This window comes from Balaenoptera borealis, assembly GCF_965194805.1.
Source record: "Balaenoptera borealis genome assembly, chromosome: 2".
Classification (NCBI taxonomy): Eukaryota; Metazoa; Chordata; class Mammalia; order Artiodactyla; family Balaenopteridae; genus Balaenoptera; species Balaenoptera borealis.
The window spans coordinates 117,685,313-117,702,844 of record NC_138867.1 but is presented as its reverse complement, the minus strand read 5'-3'; the positions used below and the strand labels follow the sequence as shown (position 1 = coordinate 117,702,844).

The 17,532-nt window shown below is 38.6% G+C and overlaps 1 protein-coding gene and 1 long non-coding RNA gene across 2 annotated transcripts in view; both read right to left on the bottom strand.

Moving 5' to 3' along the window:
* The window catches only part of CTNNA1 (catenin alpha 1), a 187,870-nt gene that overhangs the window by 68,440 nt on the left and 101,898 nt on the right, over window positions 1-17,532 (bottom strand). The gene's annotated exons all lie outside the window — the stretch shown is intronic.
* LOC309624241 overlaps window positions 5,882-17,532 on the bottom strand; it is a 36,948-nt gene continuing 25,297 nt past the window's right edge. The window contains exon 2 of the long non-coding RNA XR_014241830.1: window positions 5,882-16,873. This is a non-coding gene — a long non-coding RNA (uncharacterized lncRNA). The remainder of the gene's footprint in view (window positions 16,874-17,532) is intronic.

Here is a 17,532-nt window from a genome sequence, read left to right as displayed (position 1 = left end):
TCTTACACCAGGAACCTCAGCAGAATTAGGGCAGAGGCAGGAAGCACAATACAGAATTTTACTGTCAAACTAACTCATCCAGTATGCACTAGAGGGCACAGGTGATAGTAGTTTCAAGTTGCACAAAGGAATGAGTTCCTATCCTTTACAGAGTTAAAAGCAGAGCTTATTAACATAATTCTCGTACATTTTAATCTTGAAAATCCCGTGTAAAGCTACATCTGATTTCTTTATCAGTTATTTTAATTAGTTTTGCCTGTATGCCACAGCATTCTCAGGTTCCCACTCAGATTTATAATAGAATTCTTCAAGGTCTGTGTGAAGAGATTCTTTTTTTCTTTCTTTAAATATATCTAACCAGCTGGGTACTCGAGTCTCCCTTAGAGAGACAAAATGTACTACAAATTGTCTTTCACAAAGAAAGAAGGGAAAAAGAGGTGAAAATCACAGCTATTCCCACATCTCCCCTTAGCATGAGTTCCTCCTCACTAGCCAATGTTTTGGGAACACTTCTAAGGGACAGATGCTGAGCCTCCCTGAAACTCTATCTGAAGGAGACGTTAAAGAGCAAGACATCTCCAAAGGCAAGTACAATGAAACAGGCTTTCCTGCAAAGCCCACCAAGTGAATATATCCTCCCTTTAAACACGGAGGCCAAGAGCAAAGCTAGCCCATCCTCCATCTTAGGACCTCCAACATGAAGGAGCACCTGTGAACAACAATCCTGAAGGCAGGGGCCAATGGCTCTACCACCACCCAAAGAGAGAAGGCTCTTCCCTCATTTGGGAACCAGATTTTAAAACTGCACCCCAGAGACAATTCCCAAAGCCTTTTCACAACTTCCATGAAGAGACATCACCAAGAACCACAGCGAAGAGATGTAAAAATGTCATAACTTTACTGACTATCCATTCACAATTGTGCTCAGTGCACAAAAACTCCATCTTTAGGCCCTGGTATTTCTACCAAGTGCACATGCGTGCGCGCGCGTGCGCACACACACACACACACACACACACACACACACACAATCTCCAGGTTGCTTTTTCTGGAAAATCGTAAGATAAAAACTCTACAGCCATTTATCTGCTTCATTATCATGAGAACCAAAAAAGTTCCTCCTGTGATAAACAAAAACATTTCCTATGGCCTCACTGCCAAATACATAGAGGGTAAGTGCTCAGCACCTAAAGATCTCTGAAAACAATGTATTTATCATTTACATAGCCTAAAAGTCAAGGAAACTTAACAAAATACATTCAGATGTACGGAATGATTGAAGTAAGGATGTAAAAAGATCAAAAGCAGGGATTCTTAATTCTAAGGGTCCAGGATATGTTTCATAGGATGCAAGAATCTCTTGAAATTATATTGCAAATACTGTGTTGAGTCTAGCAATTTCACCAGATCCTAAACCATTTTGGTTAACTCACAAAAAAGCCCTAACAGAGCAATGAAACAATTCTAGCATACACTAGTACACACTAATTGGGCCTTGATCTTCCTGGCCAAGGCAAAGAAGAAAATCAACAGCTTTCGTCTGATAAAGGAAGCACATTGGTTTATTTGGGGGGAATGACACAAATGCAAAAGTCTGTGAATTATCTTTAAAATAGAGCCAGCTTTAGGAACAATAAGGAAACATGTCAGACAATATCCCCAAGGAGCTTTTAGAGAACAGGCAGACATGTTTTTCACGTCAACCCTTGAAAAAACAATGGGAAAGGAGGCTACACAAGCATGATGCATGCTTTGTGGTATGATCTAACCTTTGTTGTGACCCAAAGCAAGAGCCTATAAAGTCAGCAAGAATGAATATGCACCTACTTGGAAGAACAGTTCATGTTTCCTCCTTATCTCATCCCTGGGACCCAAACTAGAGTGTTCCATCACATAAGGGACACCCAGTAAATTCCTAATCCATTACATTATAAATCTTCTAGGCTAGGAGTACAATTTAAAATTTAAAACTCTTCCACTACATTACGAATGAAGAGAAGCACATTTCATGCATCATCTCTAGTTATGCTGATGATAATCATAAATGTTCTCCTTGGGTAAGAATCTATAAGATGATAACTAATTTCCAAAGAAAGAACACATTTAAAAAGATAAAGCGTTCAATGGTCTGAATAGCTGTCAGAAATTTAACAGTCCCTTTAAAATTTAAAACCCATTCTGTATGCCGTTAGCAAAACCTCCTAGGTTTCAACAGGAGCAAATAGAGACCTGTGTTCAGAGACCTGCCCCACACTTGGGCCTGTCACCCTGGACAAGTCCATCAGCCTCACTGTGCCTTGGGTCTCTCACCCTTAAGTTGGAATTAATAGCAGTAACAACCAAAAGGGAATTTAATACATGTAAAGTCCTGAGAAAGTCCTGAACACAGTAAATATTTAACAAATGTTTGCTATTTTTAATAACAATATGTGGAGAACTAGATGAGAGAGATCCATCAAGTAGAGAATATAATCACATTAAAGACATGTTAGGCCCCTGAGTTGCTCCCTGAAACTCTCTACTTTCTAGTATTACTTCTCTCACTAAGTTAATGTATAGTATCTAAAATGAAGATTGACAATTAGTGAGAGCTTTTAATAAGCCAATAGCCTGGATACACTTTTTGTATCTAATATTGATATAGAACTGACCATATTATCTCATAGTCAAGTAATCTGCTTTATATAAATGTACTATTATATTAGTCATGACATTACTTTGGTTTGGCTTTATGAATCAAGGCTAAATTTCAAAAGATTTAGAATCCATAATTCCAAAATTCCTTCTGGGTAAGACAGTCACTTAAAAATCAAGTAATGTCTTTCCTTGTTCAATAAAATTATATAGGACAACACATACTATCCATTATCACAAACAGATTCTGTTTTTCAAAATAAATATAAAATAATCTCATTGCTATCTCGGCCTCTGACAATTTTATTTTAGGACAAAATACATAACTGAGAATTAAGGATCACTATTATGTTCGGATTTTTTTGCTTAGGAAAAAATGTACTTCAAGCCTACCACATCTAATTTAGGAAGCAGCCCATCCAACTGTGGCAGATTTGGTTCCTAGGCAGATTTGTCAGAATTATTGAGGGGTCTGAGCAAGGGAAGTCTGAGAATTTTAAAAGACAAAGATAACCCGTCAATCCAGGAGGATATGTTTCATGATTGTTGTACAGTGATCCTCCATATTACCAAAATCTCTATTAAATATAAAGCTTGTGCAGAATTAACCTGCCTGAATGAAGACACACATTTGGTCATATCAGAACCTACAGATCTTATGGCCCAGATTTTTCAACTCAAGAACTTCTTTCTTGACATTGTCTTCCCCAAGATCATGATCCAGTTTATCCAACAAGGCAAATTACTTTATCTGCTCCTTCACCCGCAACTTTTCTGCACTTTCCCCATCTCTTGACCCTAGGCTTGTTCTCCTTCCTCTTTTACCACCACATAAACAAGCTTTTCACATTTCTCCTTCTCTTCATGGTTTCCAAAACTCCAAGGATAAACAGCCTCATTGGGGGGAAACTGTTCAGTTGTAGTATATCCAGTGCTAAGCAGCCCCTTTTTAAGAAATAGCCATAATTTCAAAAATACTCCTCAACTCCACAAAACCAAGTGTCTGTCAGCTGCAAACTAATCCATACAACTTGGGAAATACTGTTAGAAACACAATTACGCATCTGAGTTGTCTTCTCAGTATACCCTTCCCTTTGTATAGATTCAAGTAACAAATAATGTTTATTCACTTTGCTTTTACTTTCAAAAGACAAGAAATACCAGTCATTTAAGGATAGTGCCCTTTTTGCTCTTAATAATTAGCACTAACTCCAGCTCTCTGACTAAATGAAATCCCTAACACTCTTCACATCTTTAATATTAATAGCTATTTTGCTGGTTTCATGTGGAGGGTGGGGAAAATGCCTTGCAGCATAAAGGACACAGGTACACAGGCCATGGTTGTAAAAGTTTCAGAAATATAGAATTCTCGAGATAATAGGTAGTAATCCTTACTTCCCTCATCTGTGCTCTAAAATTTCATACCAGTTTTGTCAGGATTCCAATGAACTGACCACAAAAACACTGACCTTTCACTTGAAAGTACGTTCTGCCATAGTTTTTGCTCCAAATAGAGAAAAAGACGAGAGCATCAGGCACCCCATGCTACGACTGTCGCCCATGGCACACACTAAGAATTGGGTTCAGAAGTGACCCTGACAATGCTACCTTCTCTCTGATCAACCTCCCTAACTCTCCCTTGAAATTCACAAGGGAAAATAATGGCAGTGAGAAAGAAGAGAAAAGAATCTACTACCCTCAGCACACTCCTGTAGGCGTCTTGGGACAGTGCCAGGTCACTGCATCTCCCTCATCTGACAATCCCTTCAGGCCAGTGGGTGCAAAACTGCTCTCTGACACTTGCCATCAACTTCCAACAACTAGAGCCCATTTTATTATTGTGGTAAAACTGCCAGGCTAAGATTTATCTACTACTCTACATGAAAACCTAATAGCAGGTGGTCAAGAATTTTCTTCTTTTTGATGCAGCATTCCTAAAGTGTCAAAAGACATTATAGTGCATAAGCGATATCATCATCTAGACACCCAATTTGTGCTCTCTCAGAATTACACGTGAGATGAATTACAGACAGAATGTGAAGAAACGGTCAAACTGTAAAAGAGTTTATCTGAAGTCTGCTTGACCTTCCCACAAGATACATCACCATAAATTATTACAAAAATTATTAAACAAATATAATTCTGTTAAAAACACAAATCTTCTGGCTCTCCAAAATAATAATCAGTATTTTGAAGATCGTGCCTTCTAAATATTTTATGTCAATTTTCAAACACACACACACAGTCCTCAGTTTAAACTGAAGAGGGGACAGGATGGGACGGGAGGTGGGGCATTCAGGGATTAGCTAAAACCTATGAAAGGCTATATTCTTTATTCTGATTTATTAATTAGCATTTAAACTAAGTGAATTCCAAGACCTAATATCAACTGGGATTCAGAACACTATGGATGGCATAGATTGGGAAGGGGAGGAGTAAGAAAGATTAAGATTCAGCTTTTCACATGTTAAAGCTGAAATTTAAGTAGAGATGACAAATCCAGGGTAAAGATCTAGGCTGGAAATATAAATTTTGAAGTCATCATCAGTGAATAGAGGTAATTTAAAGTCATAAAACTGAATGATTTCACCAAGGGATTGAGAGATGAAGAAGAGAATCATAAAACCACACTTTTCTCCTACACCAACCTGAGGAATCTATAAACAATATCTATCAAATGGCAGTCAACCAAAACAGGATGGGTACCCAGCAATCCCACTACTAGGCATATACCCTGAGAAAACCATAATTCAAAAAGAGTCATGTACCACAATGTTCATTGCAGCTCTATTTACAATAGCCAGGACATGGAAGCAACCTAAGTGTCCATCGACAGATGAATGGATAAAGAAGATGTGGCACACATATACAATGGAATATTACTCAGTCATAAAAAGAAATGAAATTGAGTTATTTGTAGTGAGGTGGATGGACTCAGAGTCTCAGAGTGAAGTAAGTCAAAAAGAGAAAAATACCGTATGCTAACACATATATATGGAACCTAAAAAAAAATGGTTGTGAAGCACCTAAGGGCAGGACAGGAATAAAGATGCAGATGTAGAGAATGGACTTGAGGACACGGGGAGGGGGAAGGGTAAGCTGGGATGAAGTGAGAGACTGCCATGGACATATATACACTACCAAATGTAAAATAGATGGCTAGTGGGAAGCAGCTGCATGGCACAGGAAGATCAGCTCGGTGCTTTGTGTCCACCTAGAGAGGTGGGATAGGGAGGGTGGGAGGGAGACGCAAGAGGGAGGAGAAATGGGGATATACGTATATGTATAGCTGATTCACTCTGTTATACAGCAGAAACTAACACACCGTTGTAAAGCAATTATACTCCAATAAAGATGTTAAAAAAAAAAAAGGAAATGGTAACTATATAGAGGTGATGGATATTAAAAAAAAAAAAAGGATGGATATCAAGGGCAGCACCCCCTCAACATCAAAGCCACTTGAGCAAATCACATTCTATCGGAAAACTAATGGGAATAAGGTCAACTTAATTCATGAAAATGATCTGAAACATTACATATCAAAGGAATCGTTACGAGTTAAGGATCTGCATATGCACTGCTTTAGGAATTGAGAATGATTACTACCACAGTAAGTCCCCCATTCACCACACCTCTAAGTATGTTCTCCATGCCGACTAGGTGATGGAGATGGCCCTGCCCTCAATGAGGTCAGTGTAATCAACTAAAGATCCAATAAGAGAACATGGGGCAATCAAAAAAGCAGGTCTGTTGTTTTTTCTTTTTTTTTTTTTTTTGGCCGCACCATGCAGCATGCAGGATCTTAGTTCCCTGACCAGGGATCAAACCCATGCCCCCTGCATTGGGAGCATGGAGTCTTAACCACTGGACTGCCAGGGAAGTCCCAGAAAAGCAGGTTTTAATGTGGGGGGAAATGTACGGCTCATGTACTTGAACTACAAGGTAGCCAAATATTTAATAAAATGATAACCATATAATGTTCTCTATCTTGATAAAGGATTGGGGTACAAAGTGTGTGCATTCATCAAAACCTATCACAGGGCTTCCCTGGTGGCGCAGTGGTTGAGAGTCTGCCTGCCACTGCAGGGGACACAGGTTCGAGCCCTGGTTTGGGAGGATCCCACATGCCGCAGAGCAGCTAGGCCCGTGAGCCACAACTACTGAGACTGCGCGTCTGGAGCCTGTGCTCCGCAACGAGAGAGGCCACGATAGTGAGAGGCCCGCGCACCGCGATGAGGAGTGGCCCCCGCTTGCCACAGCTGGAGAAAGCCCTAGCACAGAAACGAAGACCCAACGCAGCCAAAAATAAATAAATAAATAAATAAAAACCCAAAGTTTAAAAAAAAAAACCTATCACATAATACACTTAAAATTTGTACATTTCACTATATAAAATTTACGATAATAAAACTGAACTCTAGTTAAATGACATGCATACTGCAATGTTTAGAGGTGAAATACACAAGTACCTGCAACTGACTTTGAAATGCATCAAAACAATAATAAGATGGATACAGGAATGGATAAATATGTGATAAGGCAAATATATCAAAAAGTCAATCACAGAATCTAGGAAATAGGTGCGTGTATATATGGTGTTCACTGAACAGTCTTTCAGCTTCTGTGTATGTATGAAAATTCTCATAATAAAATGTTGGGAGGAAAGGAAAAAAATATAATTACAATTATAATTTACGGTATTGGCAATCTAACATAGTATTCCTCTCAACTAGACCTACAGCACTGCATGGTGGTTAAGAGCTTGAACTCTGGAGCCAGCCTAGGTTCAAAGTGTAGTACCTCCACTTACTACCCATGAGATCTTAAACAAGTCATTTAATCTCTATGTCTTAACAGTATCAAACTTGTGCTCTGAAGATTAAATGGGAATGTGTGTGAAGTACTTAGAACAATTCCTGGCACACAGCGCTAAAGTGTGACCTGTATTACTACTTACTACTACAACTACTACTACTACTTCTTCTTCTTCACAATATTTTAAAATATGTAATTCAACAAGTACTTCAATTTCCACTATACAAGGTGCTAAGGTGATATAGGCCCTTGCCCTCAGGAGTTTATAGTTTAGTCAGAGGTAAAACTTAAAATATTCAATAAACAACTAATAAAAGAAGATAAGCCCAAAAGAGGTGAATTGGATGGTACCACCTAGATTGCTGATATTTAGAAAACAGGGAGGGCACTGAAGAATGCAGTGGAGAAAACAGCCTAAAGCTTAGGTACAACAGCGCCATCAGGATTTCAGCATGGCTGGGTGCAGGAGTGGTCGGAGCCACTAATCTGACAGATATACCAGTAAGTGCAGCGAAGGCAGGGCCAAATGCCAAGGGGCCTCTGGAACCAGGAAAGGTGCTCAGATTTAACATGGTCAGCAAGAACAGCCACTCCGGATTTGTGGAGATGGCTGGGATATGATGGTCACAGTGGTGATTCAGAAAAATGTATTTTAGCAATTTTTGTTTTGCTGAGAAACAACAAAACCTATAATTTTAACTAACAGAAAAGGGCTGCTAAGGAAGATGGATAAAAGAAAAATGTATTGAAGGACAGACAAAGGGTAAGAACCAATGGTCAGTTGAAAAAAAAACAAATGACTCTTTCTGAGAGCTTTGCTCAAGAGAAATGGGTAGTGTGAGGGGCAGAGATGTAAGAAATCATTCATTCACTAGGATGTACTAAACAGAGCCTCCAAGTTCTCATGTTAAATTTCAAGTTTTCACTATTAGCCTCCAATCTGAAACTGTTTTCTGAGAAGATACATAGTTTCTCCATGCTTCCATATTTACAACTTTTTTTATCAAGTATCAATAAGGACTTGCTCTCATGAATTAGACATGGAAAAGGCAGAACCAGTTTCTACTTTTTAAAGTATGGGGCAAAGCTCTGGTTTGGGTCCCATTCACTCTAGTGAAATCTACCCTTTTTCCCCATCTTATTCATGTACTCTTAAATTTTCTGGAAGCTAAAGTTTTAAACTTTTAGAACAATAATTTCTGATTCCCTTATATGGTGCCAAATTAAACAGAAATGCAGGAGCACAGTGTAGTGACAACCTGCTAATTTAAGTCTCTCACATACTACAAAAGAATCTTATTACAAGGTTTAATGTGTTACTTTCATATATAAGAGGCTGACTAATGGCTTCACTGTTAGAAACCTCAGTGTAACTGCTGTTTTTGTTAAAAACTATGTGGCATGGCTGCCAATACAATTTTAATAAAAGCCCCAAACGTTACCTAAGTCCTATCTTAATAACAGAAATTGAAGGTGAAAAATGACATCTTAAGGGTTACATTTCACAACAGCAACAAGTTTCAAAATTTCAGAATCCTTTCATTCCCTACTCGAATTTAACACTATCATGTTTTTGGTTTCCTGTCTGTAATCAAATACTTTTTCTTTCTTGAGAAAGACTCAGAAACCATCATACTTATAAGAGTTCTTCAGTGTGTCAAATAAGAAAACACATTTCTTTTCTTTTTCAGATTTTCATTACAATCAAGACTAGCTGAAAAAAAAGAAAAAAGAAAAGAAAAAAAGGGAAAATTTAAAACATATAGGGTAATTTGAGCAATCTTTTAAATACCTGTACGAAAGAAATGGGAAAACTGAGTAAGAAAGCTATGTATTTTTTAGGGCGCATGGAAGAAAGTAGAAAAAAGAATAAGTTACGTTTTCCCTCCTTAAACAATTAACAATTATAAATATTTATGCACCCAACATAGGAGCACCCCTGCTTACACCAATGGACAGATCATTCAAACAGAAAATAGATAAGGAAACACAAGCTTTAAATGACACAAAGACCAGATAGAATTAATTGGTATTTATAGGACATTCCACCTGAAACTGGCAGAATACACTTTGTTCTCAAGTGCACATGGAACATTCTCCAGGATAGATCACATCTTGGGTCACAAATCAAGCCTCAGAAAATTTAAGAAAATTGAAATCATAACAAGCATCTCTTCGGACCACAACACTACGAGACTGGAAATCAATTACAGGAAAAAAACTGTAAAAAACACAAATACATGGAGGCTAAACAGTGCGCTACTAAATAACCAAGAGATCACTGAAGAAATCAAATAAAAAAATACTTAGAAACAAACGACAACAAAAACACGATGACCCAAAACCTATGGACGCAGCAAAACCAGTTCTAATAGGGAAGTTTATAGCAATTCGACCTCACCTCAAGAAAACAAGAAAAATCTCAAATAAACAATCTAACCTTACACCTAAAGCAACTAGAGAAAGATGAACAAAGAAAACCCAAAGTCAGTAGAAGGAAAAAAATCATAAATATCAGAGCAGAAATAAATGAAACAGAAATGAAGAAAACAATAGCAAAGATCAATAAAACTAAAAGTTGGTTATTTGAGAAGATAAACAAAATTGATAAACCCTTAGCCAGACTCACCAAGAAAAAAAGGGAGAGGATGCAAATCAATAAAATTAGAAATGAAAAAGGAGAAATCACAGCTGACACCACAGAAATACAAAGGATTATAAGAGACTACTACAAACAACTATATGCCAATAAAATGGACAACCACGAAGAAATGGACAAATTCTTGGAAAGGTACAATTTTCCAAGACAGAGCCAGAAAAAATTAGAAAATACAAACAGTCCTATCACAAGTAATGAAAGTGAAACTGTAATTAAAAATCTTCCAACAGGGCTTCCCTGGTAGCGCAGAGGTTCAGAATCCGCCTGCCAACGCAGGGGACACGGGTTCGAGCCCTGGTCTGGGAAGATCCCACATGCCATGGAGCAACTAAGCCCGTGCGCCACAACTACTGAGCCTGCACTCTAGAGCCTGTGAGCCACAACTATTGAAGCCCACGCGCCTAGAGCCCGCTCGCTGCAACTGGACAGAGCCCGCGTGCAGCAACAAAGACCCAACGCAGCCAAAAATAGATAAAAATAAAATAAATTAAAAAAAAAAATCTTCCAACAAACAAAAGTCCAGGACCAGATGGCTTCACAGGCGAATTCTACCAAACATTTAGAGAAGAGCTAACACTGATCCTTCTCAAACTCTTCCAAAAAATTGCAGAGGGAGGACTACTCCCAAATTCGTTCTATGATGCCACCATCACCCTGATACCAAAACTAGACAAAGATATCATACACACAAAAAAATTACAGACCAATATCACTGATGAACATAGAAGCAAAAATCCTGAACAAAATACTAGCAAACAGAATCCAACAACACATTAAAAGGATCATACACTATGATCAAGTGGGATTTATCCCAGGAATGCAAGGATTCTTCAATATATGCAAATCAATCAATGTGATACATCATATTAACAAATTGAGGAATAAAAACCATATGATCATCTCAACAGATGCAGAAACAGCTTTTGACAAAATTCAACACCCATTAGTATAAAAACTCTCCAGGAAATGGGCACAGAGGGAACCTACCTCAACATAATATGACATATATGACAAACCCACACCAAACATCACTCCCAATGGTGAAAAACTGAAAGCATTTCCACTAAGATCAGGAACAAGACAAGGATGCCACTCTCGCCACTATTATTCAACATAGTTTTGGAAGTCCTAGCCACGGCAATCAGAGAAGAAAAGGAAGTAAAAGGAGTACAAATTGGAAAAGAAGAAATAAAACTGTCACTGTTTGCAGATAACATGATACTATACATAGAGAATCCTAAAGATGCCACCAGAAAACTACTAGAACTTATCAATGAATGTGGTAAGGTTGCAGGATACAAAATTAATGCACAGAAATCTCTGGCATTAACAGCAAAAAATCAGAAAGAGAAATTAAGGAAACAATACCATTTACCATCGCAACAAAAAGAATAAAATACCTAGGAATAAACCTACCTAAGGCGGCGAAAGACCTGTATTCAGAAAACTATGAAACAGTGATGAAAGAAATCAAAGATTACATAAACAGATGGAGAAACACACCATGTTCTTGGATTGGAAGAAACAATATTGTGAAAATGACTATACTACCCAAAGCAATCTACACATTCAATGCAATCCCTATCAAACTACCAATGGCATTCTTCACAGAATTAGAACAAAAACTTTTACAATTCGTATGGAAACACAAAAGACCTCGAATAGCCAAAGCAATCATGAGAAAGAAAAACGGAGCTGGAGGAATCAGGCTCCCTGACTTCAGACTATACTACAAAGCTACAGTACTCAAGACAGTATGGTACTGGCACAAAAACAGAAATATAGATCAACGATACAGGATAGAAAGCCCAGAGATAAACTCAAGCACATATGGTCACCTAATTTATGACAAAGAAGGCAAGAACATACAATGGAGAAAAGACAGCCTCTTCAATAAGGGGTTCTGGGAAAACTGGACAGCTACATGTAAAAGAATGAAATTAGAATGGAACCTAACACCATACACAAAAATAAACTTCAAATAGATTAAAGACCTAAATGTAAGACTGGACACTATAAAACTCTTAGAGGAAAACATAGGAGAAACACTCTTTGACATAAACCACAGCAAGATCTTTTTTGACCCACCTCCTAGAGTAATGAAAATAAAAACAAAAACAAACAAATGGGACCTAATGAAACTTAAAAGCTTTTGCACAGCAAAGGAAACCATAAACAAGATGAAAAGACAGCCCTCAGAATGGGAGAAAATATTTGCAAATGAAGCAACGGACAAAGGATTAATCTCAAAAATATATAAACAGCCCACGGAGCTCAATACCAAAAAAACAAACAACCCAATTAAAAAACAGGTTGAAGTCCTAAATAGACATTTCACCAAAGAAGACATGCAGATGTCCAAGAGGCACATGAAAAGATGCTCAACATCACTAATTATCAGAGAAATGCAAATCAAAACTACAATGAGGTATCACCTCACACGGGTCAAAATGGTCATCATCAAACAATATACAAACAATAAATGCTGGAGAGGGTGTGGAGAAAAGGGAACCCTCTTGCACTGTTGGTGGGAATGTAAATTGATACAGCCACTATGGAGAACAGTATGGAGGGTCCTTAAAAACTAAAAATAGAACTACCATAAGACCCAGCAATCCCACTACTGGGCATACCCTGAGAAAACCATAATTCAAAAAGAGTCATGTACCACAATGTTCATTGCCGCACTATTTACAATAGCCAGGAGATGGAAGCAACCTAAATGTCCATTGACAGATGAATGGATAAAGAAGATGTGGCACATATATACAATGGAATATTACTTAGCCATAAAAAGAAACGAAATTGAGTTATTTGTAGTGAGGTGGATGGACCCAGAGTCTGTCATACAGAGTGAAGTAAGTCAGAAAGAGAAAAACAAATACTGTATGCTAACACATATATATGTGGAATCTAAAAAAAAAATGGTTGTGAAGCACCTAGGGGCAGGACAGGAATAAAGACACAGACGTAGAGAATGGACGTGAGGACACAGGGAGGGGGAAGGGTAAGCTGGGACGAAGTGAGAGAGTAGCATTGACATATATACACTACCAAATGTAAGATAGATAGCTAGTGGGAAGCAGCTGCATGGCACAGGGAGGTCAGCTCGGTGCTTTGCGACCACCTAGAGGGGTGGGAAAAGGAGGGTGGGAGGGAGATGCAAGAGGGAGGGGATATGGGGATATACGTATGCATACAGCTGATTCACTTTGTTATACAGCAGAAACTAACACAACACTGTAAAAGCAGTTATACCCCAATAAAGATGTTTAAAAAAAAAATGTAGAAACAATAAATGCTGGAAAGGGTGTGGTGAAAAGGGAACCCTCCTGCACTGTTGGTGCGAATGTAAACTGATACAACCACTATGGAGAACAGTATGGAGGGTCCTTAAAAAACTAAAAATAGAACTACTATATGACCCAGCAATCCCACTACTGGGCATATACCCTGAGAAAACCATAATTTAAAAAGAGACATGTACCCCAATGTTCACTGCAGGACTATTTACAATAGCCAGGACATGGAACCAACCTAAATGTCCATCAACAGACGAATGGATAAAGAAGATGTGGCACATATAGCCAATGGAATATTACTCAGCCATAAGAAGAAACGAAATTGAATTATCTGTAGTGAGGTGGATGGACCCAGAGTCTGTCATACTGAGTGAAGTAAGTCAGAAAGAGAAAAACAGACACCATATATTAACGCATGTATGTGGAATCTAGGAAAATGGTACAGATGAACCTATTTGTAGGGCAGGAATAGAGACGTAGACGTAGAGAACGGATATGTGGACACGGTGTGGGGGGAAGGGAAGGGTGGAAAGAACTGGGAGATTAGGCTCGACAAAAATACACTACCACGTATAAAATAGATAGCTAGTGGGAACCTGCTATATAACACAGGGAGCTCAGCTCAGTGCTCTGTGATGACCTAGATGGGTGGGATGGGGGAGGTGGGAGGAAGGTCCAGGAGGGAGGGAATATAGGTACAGATATAGTTGATTCACTTCACTGTACAGCAGAAACTAACACAACATTGTAAAGCAATTTTACTCCCCCCCTCCAAAAAAGACTAGCTGATAAATTTCTCTACTTAGGCAAACCATGAGAATTATCAGATATCTAGATTTTTCCACAGAGTTAAGAATTCTACATTAATTTTTGATTTAAGGGACTTCCCTGGCAAGCCAGTGGTTAAGACTCCGCACTCCCACTGCAGGGAACACGGGTTTGATCCCCAGTCGGGGAACTAAGATCCCACATGCCTCACGGCCAAAAATATGTATATAAATAAAATATTTTTTAATTTAACCAAAGTAGGGGAAAATTAAATGGCAAGACCCAACCAGGTGTCAACTCTTGCTGCTTTTTGCAGCTCTTCTGACAAAAAAAAAAAGGGACATGCTTTCCCCTGTGCTAAGAGAGGGACAAAATGGAGACTCTGTCTCACCCACCAAACACTAGAAGCTCCCAGAACACCTCCAGGCTAGGGTCTGCAACCAGAACCATCGGTAAAATACAGTGTTCTAAGCTTTTAAAAAGAATATTAAAATTCAACAAGGTGCACATTTTCAGGAGGCAGGTAGGGAAAAATGTACCCAGTATGTATTACATTTTCTGTATTGATATTAAAGGGTTTCTAATGGTAAATCTACAATTTCCTGCATCCACAATAACATTGATATATAGAACTGGCTGGTCAGCTTGCTTGGTTAAAAGGCCAGTCATGGGTTTGGTCTCTTGAAGAGATCGGTTTTGCTCTTCACATTCTAAACTCCAATAATTTTGTCTGTGAAACTGAAAGTATCTGTCAATGGTTATAACTGGTACTCAAAACTGTGAGGAGATCAGTGAAAATGTTTTGCCAGTGCTAGGGAGAAATCACTCAGAGTGTATGTCCCACGAAATGAGAAATACCTCTACATACAAGATGACATATTATATAAGCCATCATTATCCCTTTTAATGAATAGTATCCTCATAGGATAAGGAAGAATAAGATGATATCATAATAAATTAGTCCCCCCCAAAAAAGGGAACTGGGAAAAATGTCTCCAGAAAGGCTTAGAGGGAATTCTTTTCTAATACAGTAAGTCCCCTACATACGAACCTTCAAGTTGCCAACTTTCAAAGATGCGAAAGTGCATTTGTATATCCAGTCACGTAAGTTAGTTCATGTGTCTGGCGTACATTGTCACGTGTGTGCATCCTCTACAAGTGGTTGTGCTTTTGTGTTCTTTACTGTACAGTTCTGTTGTTGTGCAACACAAGGAGCTTACTAATGAGGACCTGATGGAATTGGAGGCCCAGAAAAAGGACAAAGAGACAAGAGGAGGAAGTAACTGAAAAATCAAAGAGATTCACGATGCAGGAAATGGCAAGGGGATTTTTTTTATCTGAGGAGGCACTGCTAGTTTTTGAGGCACAGGACCCGAAGGTAGAACGGCACACAAAAGTTGCAGTAGCCGTTCAGTATGCAATCCAGTGCTACCATGTCATCTATGACAAGAAAAAAAGAGCTACTACCCAGATAACACTGGATCATTTTTTCAAGAGGGTAGATAGAATTGAATCCAGCAAAGAACCAGAACCTGTGCCATCGACATAAGGCATGAGTGAAATTGCAGCTTGCCCTCCGTCTCCTATTGCTGACAATCCTTCAGCTCTACCGTCTCCCACCTCCTCTCCCTCCTCCAGTCAGTAGCTCTTCTTGCCTGTTCGCTCGATGCCAGCCCCTGTATGCCAGCTGTTGTACTGTACTACTGTACTTTTCAAGGTACTTTACTGTAAGATTTAAAATGTTTATTTTTTGTGTTCGTTTGTTTTTTACATATTATTTGTGTGAAGAGTATTATAAACTTATTACAGTACTGTACAGCCAACTGTGTTAGTTGCGTACCTAGGCTAACTTTGTTGGACTTATGAACAAATTGGACTTACGAACGTGCTCTTAGAACAGAACTCGTTCGTATGTAGGGGACCTACTGTAGAGGGACGTAGTAGGTCTAATGAATTCTGCCCTTAAAGTCCCTTACTCTATTTTCACTGTACCACAAAACGTCTATATCTTACACTACTGCAGCCAGAGAAGTTTGTCGAACTGTTCTTTCTTTGCCTCTTCTCTCACTTAAGTTTCTCTCCAGTGATGCTTGGCAACCTACTCATTCAGCCTTTCGTTCTGTCTTTCCTTACTCGAGAGCTTTCAAGCATTTATACTTTTCACTTAAGTCTATGTAAGAGAATATTTCAATAGGCACAAGTACCTGTGTTCAGCTGAGGGAAAATGGAAGCAAAAAGACCAGGGATCAAGACAAAATAAAATAGCTTCTATTTGTCTCAATGAGAAAGCCATTATTTAGCTCATTTCCTGTCAAAGATTTCTTTTTTTTTTTTTTTAACTTTGGCACCTCCCTCTGATTTCAAGTCTTGTACCAGTCATTTTTACTTGATTAAAGAACCTCTCACTTGAATATGTGTAGTTACATTAAATGCTTTGCATTCAAGAACTTGTACATCCATAAATAAACTGCAGAAATCCACACAAATTCTGCAGACGTAGGTACAAATAAAAACAAATATTCTTAAAACTATTTATGAGTATAGAAATCCTGCAGATGCGATGTCAGTGAGAATTGTGAAAAGAAAGTTTACCATAGAAGGCTCTGAAAACCTCCACTAAATCAGATCTATGACTGGGCTACTTCCCCTATCCAGCCAGGTCAAATGACTTCTGATCCTAAACAACTGAAACAGCCTGTGTGGGAAAAAAAAAAAAATTATAAAATTTATAAATTTATGAAACCGAAAAGCTCAAAGTTAGGCAATTAATTACTACCTTGTATTCAACCATGAAATTTTTGCAAAGGAATTTGTAATTGGAATATATCTATTTATATGACACTCTCATTTGAAAATTCTTTCCTAGAACCAGAGTTAAACAGTCTTTCCTCTTTGTTGGGTACCACTTCTGCATGTGTTCCATGCACACTCACAGCCATAGCTTATTTAATGAATAGTATGAACGTAAGTCACTATCCAACTAGAAGAAACACTAAGTTGGAGCATTTACCTCACACCAGGCAAATGAAAGATTGTGATGAATTTGTATTGTGTCGATTTAGCCAATCCAGAACTACACTTCCCAGAATTCTCTTCCCTGCGTAGTTCCAGGTTAGCCTGGACCACAAGAGACATCCTGGCATGAGATTTGAAAGGTGGAAATGAAGCAGCACCACCTTTTTATACTGGGAAGGTCAGTGCAGGTACAAGGTGCTACTGCAGGTCACACACATTGTTGCTTTTCTGCTGGCTCTTTTGCTTAGCGTGGGGCAACAACCATGACCACAACTCCTACAGGATTTTCTCCTTCAGCTTTTCTGGCTTCTGGGCCAGGTGCATATTTAAATCTGTGAT